The sequence below is a fragment of the Scyliorhinus torazame genome, chromosome 11 (genome assembly GCF_047496885.1).
Source record: "Scyliorhinus torazame isolate Kashiwa2021f chromosome 11, sScyTor2.1, whole genome shotgun sequence".
NCBI classification, from domain to species: domain Eukaryota; kingdom Metazoa; phylum Chordata; class Chondrichthyes; order Carcharhiniformes; family Scyliorhinidae; genus Scyliorhinus; species Scyliorhinus torazame.
In genome coordinates, this window is record NC_092717.1 from 89,161,531 (window position 1) to 89,169,020 (window position 7,490).

The window sequence follows — 7,490 nt, forward strand, 5'->3', positions numbered from 1 at the left end:
AAGAATGGAGTCCACCAGCCTCTCCTGCTCCACCCTCGCTATCCTCACCAAATATGCTTTATAGGAGATAATTTCCCCCTTAAGGACCACCTTAAGGGCTTCTTACAGTGTGTAAAGTGAGACTGACTCAATTTTGTTACATTTTATATGGCCCTTTATGGCAGTGGACGTACACTAACAAAATGTTTTATCCACTAATAATTCTGTGTCTAATCTCCATTGTAGACTTTGGGTGGGACTAGACTTTAGAGACAAATCAACTAAGTGCGGGGCATGGTCCAAAATAACAATTGCTGACGTCTTTATCGATTGGGTTCAAGAAAGACCAATACCCGCCCCCCAAACGTGTCATGAAAAACGATAAAGCCCTGACCATCCCCAATGGAGCAAATATTTAAGCTTGGAATGATCCAATTCAGATCCCCACCTAAAATAAGCTGATGCCCACTTAATCCCACTTGCCAGCACTTGGCCCATAGCCTTGAATGTTATGGTGTGCCACGTCCTCATTCTGGTACTTTTGAAGAATGTGAGGCATCCCGCCTCTATCCCCCTCCCAGGCAGTACATTCGAGACTGTCACAACTTTCTGGGTAAAAAAGATTTTCCTCAAATCCCCCCGAACCTCCCACCCCTCACTTTGAACTTGTGTCCCCTCGTAACTGATCCGTCAACTAAGGAGAACAGCTGCTCCCTATCCATCCTGTCAATGTCCCTCATAATCTAGTACACCTCAATCAGGTCACCCCTCAGTCTTCTCTGCTCCAGAGAAAACAACCCAAGCCTATCCAACCACCCTTTATAATTTAAATGTTCCATCCCAGGCAACATTCTGGTGAATCTTCTCTACATCCCCTTCAGTGCAATCACATCCTTCCTATAATGTGGTGACCGGAATTGCACACAGTACTCCAGCTGTGGCGTCACCAAAGTTCTATACAGCTCCATCATGACCTTCCTACTTTTGTAATCTATGCCCCGATTGATAAAAGCGAATGTCCCATATGCCTTTTTCACCACCCTATTAATCTGTCCTTCTGCCTTTAGAGATCTATGGACAAACACGCCAAGGTTCCTTTGTTCCTCGGAACTTCTCAGTGTCAGACCTTTCGTAGTATACTTCCTTGTTAAATTACTCCTTCCAAAGTGAATCAACTCATACTTTTCAGGGTTAAATTCTATCTGCCACTTATCCGCCCATTTGACCATCCCGTCTATATCTTCCTGTAACTCAATACACTCAATCTCACTGTTAACCACCCGGCCAATCTTTGTGTCATCTGCAAACTTACTGATCCTACCTCCCACATAGTCATCTATGTCATTTATATAAATGCAAACAATAGCGGGTCCAGCACGGATGCCCGAGGCACGCCACTTGTCACTGGCTTTCAGCCATTAAAGCAGCTGTCTATCTTCACCCTCTTGTCTCCTACCACTAAGCCAATTATGAATCCACCTTATCAAATCACCCTGTATCCCATGTGCATTTGCCTTCTTAATAAGTCTCCCATGTGAGACGATGTCAAAGGCTTTACTGAAATCCATATAAACTACATCAACTGCACTACCCTCATCTACACATTTGGTTACATGCTCAAAAGATTCAAACAAATCCCCAAAGGATGCTTAAAAGGTAAAGCAAACAGATCCACCCAAGATGGCCAAGAAACCAAGTCAAAAGACCGGACAAAGAAAAATCTACAGACACTGTCAGCAAACTACCCCCTCTCCCCACCGCCCTTGAATACAACCACACCCAAGTATAAATAAAATAGAAGTGAAGTAAACAAAAACTACGAAAGCCTAAATTTAACAAACCCAAACAAAACAAGGACTCTAAGCTCATTATCTAAAAAACTATAATGAGCTGCAGCGATCCCTTCAAAACCTCTCCTGTTAACTGCCTCTTTACTTAGCAGTGAGGCCCCCAACTGGAGAAATAGAAACAACAAAATACCAAAATCCTATATACCTTGCACACTGAATGGAAGCTATACATTATCATTACAAATAGAACTCAACATAATGTAAAACCCCAAATCTAAACAAGAACTACAAGAACTCAACTCCAACAAGAATAAGAATAAACAAGAACACCATGAAGCCCCAACAATGTAACAATTCAACACACCTGTTGACAGAACCAAAAACCCAATTACAATACGCACAACTTGTGTCTTTTAAGGAAAGAATTCGCCTCCCCGGCACATCAAAGAAATAGTCTTTTCCTTCCAAAGTTACTCTGAGCTGAGCTGGATAGATAAAACCAAACCAAACTCCATTCTTATACAGGGCGACCTTGACTCCTGTGAACGCAGCCCTCTTCTATGCTAACTCTGCACCCATGTATGAAATAACCTGATGGGGTGGCCTTCCCACTTAAAGTCACAGTGTTCCTTTGACCACCGCAAAATCTCCTCCTTTTCCTTGAAGTTGTGGAACCTCATTATCACCACACATGGTGGATCCTCAGGGCGAGGCATCGGCTGAAGTGTATGATAGGCCCGGTCCAATTCAGGTGGGGACATGAATCCACTCTCACCCACCACCTTGCTGAACATGCTCAGGATGTACTTGATGGGCGTTGGGCCCTACATCTCCTCCGGCAGCCCCACAATCCGAATATTTTGTCTCCTGGACCTATTTTCTAAGTCATTCATCTGAACGCTCAACAATCTATTTGTCTCAATCACCGAAGACGGTTCCAATTCCAGCGATGCAATCTGATCACTGTGCCCCAACAAGGTCACCTCCATTCCTTTGATTGTGGCTCACTGGGCTTCAACGGTCTGATTAGTTTTCCTTAGAGCCGCTTGAATAGGGGCCAAGGAAAATTAATTTGCGATCTTCCGACAACATTCGTCGGTGTTTTGTGAATTCTTTCACCAACGTACTAGAAAGCACCTCAGCCGGACAGAGCACCAGAAACCAGTTTACTTGCTGATCAGTTCTGAGATGCCTCAGACTCTGTCGCCATGTTTCTGCTCCCATCCTTCTTTTCCCGGATATTTTGGGAGATTTCAGGCATCCAAGACCTTTATTACAATAACTATGTGGGTTCTGAGAATAACCAATTGGTAGAGCAAAGAAAAGGAACAAGGAGTACAGTACTCCAGTGGGAGCCACCTCGTGGGTGCCTTCCTCCTACATTATGCCACCGGAAGTTCCTTGCTCATGGAATGTTGATGCATGGCATACCATTGTGTTTGGACCTGTGTATTTTCTGTGATTGCACCTTCACCCTCAGGCAGTGGCATAGTGGTATTGTCACTGGACTAATAAACCAGAGACCCAGAGTAATCCTCTGCGGACTTAGGTTCAAATCCTGCCACTGCAGATGGTGAAATTGAAATCCAATTTTAAAAAATCTGGAATTACAAGTCTAATGATGACCATGAAACCATTGTCGATTGTTGTAAAAACCCATCTGGTTCACTAAAGTCCTTTATGGAAGGAAATCTGTCGTCCTTACCTGGTCTGGCCTATATGTGACTCCAGACCCAGAGTGGTTGACTCTTAACTGTCCACTCAAGCGTAATTAGAGATGGGCAATAAATGCTGGCACAACTTGCGATGCCCACGTCCACGAACGAATAAAACAAAACTCACAAGTGAGTGATCAGTATCGCAGTCTTCACTGTGAGCGGTGTGGGTGCGAAAAATGCTGGACAGACCATGTCTTCTGGTGATTTTCAGGTCAAGTTGGTGCCAGTGGCCATTTCTTGGATGGCACCATGTTACTATGTGCCTATATTTGTCCTGGAAGATGTTGACAGTGCAAAATCCACAAAGTTCTAGTAGCCGTTGTTCATTTCCGTTCACCTTGGCAACACCACGATGACTGAAGCGTGTATGCCATGGAACTTTGTCTCTTCCATTTAAGTTCCCGAGGAGAAATAACTTTTCTCCATGTGACAGATGGTCCAGGATATCATCTAAAGTGTCATAGAAGCAATTGTTGTCTTTGGCCTTTACATACCAGATAGGCGCATAAGTGCAGACGATGGTGACAAAACTTCCATCTGATGGAAGGCAGAGATAGGAGTCATTCCGAGGTCATGGCAGCCATCTCAGTTACTTCCGTCAATCTGGTGTTGACAGCAAAGCCCACTCCATGCTCAGATTGGTCATCAGCACTTTTGCCATGCCAACAAAGGTATAATTAGCCTCACATATTGATCCAGCGTTGGTTAATCTAGTCTTTCGGAGAACAGCAATGTCGATGTTGAACTTGTGAAGCTCACAATTAATCAATGCCGGCTTACGTAGATTGTCTGTCAACTATAAGTACTCATGCATGCCAGGACACACAGTATTGATGTTTCCAAGCTGGAGAATCTTCACCTTTTGTTTCATGGGTACCTATTTATCGTTTTCTGTCTGGACAGGATTCCCAGTCCTCATGCACCCATAGAGGAGGCTACAGTAGGGGCTGGTTTAGCACAGGGCTAAATAGCTGGCTTTTAAAGCAGACCAAGGCAGGCCAGCAGCACGGTTCAAATCCTGTACCAGCCTCCCCGAACAGGCGCCAGAATGTGGCGACTAGGGGCTTTTCACAGTAACTTCATTTGAAGCTTACTTGTGACAATAAGCGATTTTCATTTCATTTTCATTTCATTTCATCCACACACCAGTTGGTCTACATATCACGTATGGGGGTCAAGGTTCCTCCAAGATTTGCAGCTCAGTCAAGGGCCATTAGGCACCTAGTTACAAAGGAACATAGGAAATTAGAGCAGGAGTAGACTATTTGACCCGTCAAATCTGCTCTGCCACTCAAACAGATCTTCGACTCAATTTTTTCTACAATCCCCATATCCCTTGATGTGATTAGTATCCAGGGATCTATCGATTTTGCAATGATTGAGCTTCCACAGCCCTCTGGGGTAGAAATTTCCAATGGTTCACCACCCTCAGTGAAGAAATTTCTTCTCATCTCAGTCTCAAGTGGCCTCCTCCTGTTGTTAATTGTGTTTCTCTTTATTTGGCTCTGAAGATGGCGGTCAATATGATCACTTTCTTTAATTCTAATTACATTTGCTCTAGAGTCGCCAGGTATCTCTCGATACCGCCACATGGTTCAAACTGAATCCTGATCAAAGACTCGATACACCAGTTAGTTAGTTCAAAGTCAAATGCTGATTTATTTACACACACAGTTAAATATACTCATGCACAAATACTACAGACTAAACTATCACTACTGCTAAAGCCTATACTTAGCTTCGGGCATCCACTCAGTCAGAGGAACAATCGCCATTGTTCGGTTCTGAGGCTGCTGGGGTCGAAGTGGTGAAGGGGATATAGCTAAGGTCATCTATCGGGTAGCGTGCGTTGACCTTGGACTTACTCGTTCTGGTGCAGCTTTTGGGCTGGTCTCTCCTCGGTGAGAGCCGGAGCCAAGAGAACGATTCTCTCTTGGGGGATCCTTCTTATACCCAAAAGGGGCTTCGCGCGCTTTTGGGCGGGCCTTGAACTTGGCCCCAATTAATTGGGCCGTTTCTCAATCGTTCCTGTCGATTTCCTCCAATAAAGGGGTGGGTGCCCTGATGGCTGGGCGTGTCCTAGGTGACCGTTGGCCTGCTTCGTTCTGGTCTCCTCTGGCGCCGGGGTGTCTGCCTTGGTATCGTTTACTTAAATGTTGCTCTTTTGTACCCGGAGATGGCTCATTAGTATGGTAATGGCTTTGCAGTATTGGTCTTGTCTGGGAGCTGTGGCTCCAATCAACAGACAAACCCTGAACCTGCTTGTTTTCTCAGTATTGGCCATTTTCCCTGCAATCTTTGCAAAGTGTCCATTTTGTAATCGGAAAGTGGCCATCCCAGATGGCTACACTCTCTCCTTGTGATCCTCAACGCGAAGCGTGAAGGATCACATTACCGCGTTGTCTTCGTTCTCTGACAAAGCGGGGCACCCATAAGCACTTCACGGACTCTACACTGCCCTATCCTATGAAACGCAATTTTTACCTAAAATCATTTTACTTACATACAGCATTATAAAACTCTACGGGGCGCTATGACATTCAGGCATGCATTACAAAATAAAAACACTGGAACCTCTAACTATCCTCAATAAACTATCTTCATTCAAACAATCAAAAATAATTTACAACATCTTAAATGTACAAATAGCAGCAACACAAGTTTCTCTGGCTTGGCAGTCGAGCACAGAGGTTTACATTTCTTTATTGAAGAAAACACACACAAAAAGAAAACGGATGCACTTTAATTCACTCAAGGGGTTGGGGGGGTTTGGTGAAGTCTGAAAATAGGGGACCTAAATGTGTATACCGGGGTGCGAGAGCGGTAGGCTCTCCTTCGCCATTTTCTGAGTCTAAGTGTCTGCACGACACTGCAGATTATCGCCAGTACGAAGAGTGATTCTACTATGTACGATAGTGAATACCAGGTTATAAACTTGTCACACCAGATCGGGGTGTCGGTAACTGTCTCGGGGTTAACTATCTCGGGGTACAGTGTATGGTAGGGGGGGAATCATTCACGGCCTGTGTGGTAGGGGTCGGGGGGTAGCGTCCGTGCGCAACTGAAGAGATCCCGCTAAGATCCAGGTGTAGAACGTGAAGGTTGTCTTCATCTTTCCGTCTTTCTGTCTTTTTCTTTTTCTTCCTCTGGGGTTCCTGAGGTTCTGGAGTTCTGTGGACACAAGCATAATATCTGTTATTATCTTGCTTAAGATCTCGTATGTCTGTCTGTCTGTCCCTTGTTGCCAATTACCCATTATGATTGGTCACCATCTGTGACTCCCTCATTTAAAAACATTTTTTTTTTAAACCAAATATTTGGGACAAGGCATCCGAGAAAAATACTGACACAGTGCGAGCCGTCTCACAGCCTGTGCGATCTACCGTCCTAGTGTTTGAGGATGTAAATAGCATACGGAAGCAACCTCAGGGTTGCCAAAAACAAACAAAAGAATTTTGAACGTAACGAGCCAAAATGGGGGCCGCGGCGGGTAATAAATGGGTGGAATCCCCAGGTAGGACGGTGATCAGTGCCGTATGTGCTCTACCCGAGCGTAGCTGACCGGAGGGGAATCCTCGGGCAGGGCGGGGACCAGTGCAATTTCTCCACTTCCTGAGCGACCGGCAAGAACGGGTAAGAATGTGGTTGTCGTGGGGGCTGCCTCTCGTGATCGAATCAGGAGAGTAGCTATGAGTGGTGTCTGCCGACAAACTAGTTCCTCTGAACGGTTGTCTGTCGACAAACTAGTTCCTCTAACAGCCATTGAGCGTCAAAGGGTGGTGGCGTGTGGCCATGAAAAACTGTCAAATTCACAAACAACAAACATGCAAATTAAACGAACAAACATACAACAAACATAGATTATCATAGGATTTACAGTGCAGAAGGAGGCCTTTTGGCCCATCGAGTCTGCACCGGCTCTTGGAAAGAGTACCCTACCCAAGGTCAACACCTCCACCCTATCCCCATAACCCAGTAACCCCACCCAACACTAAGGGCAATT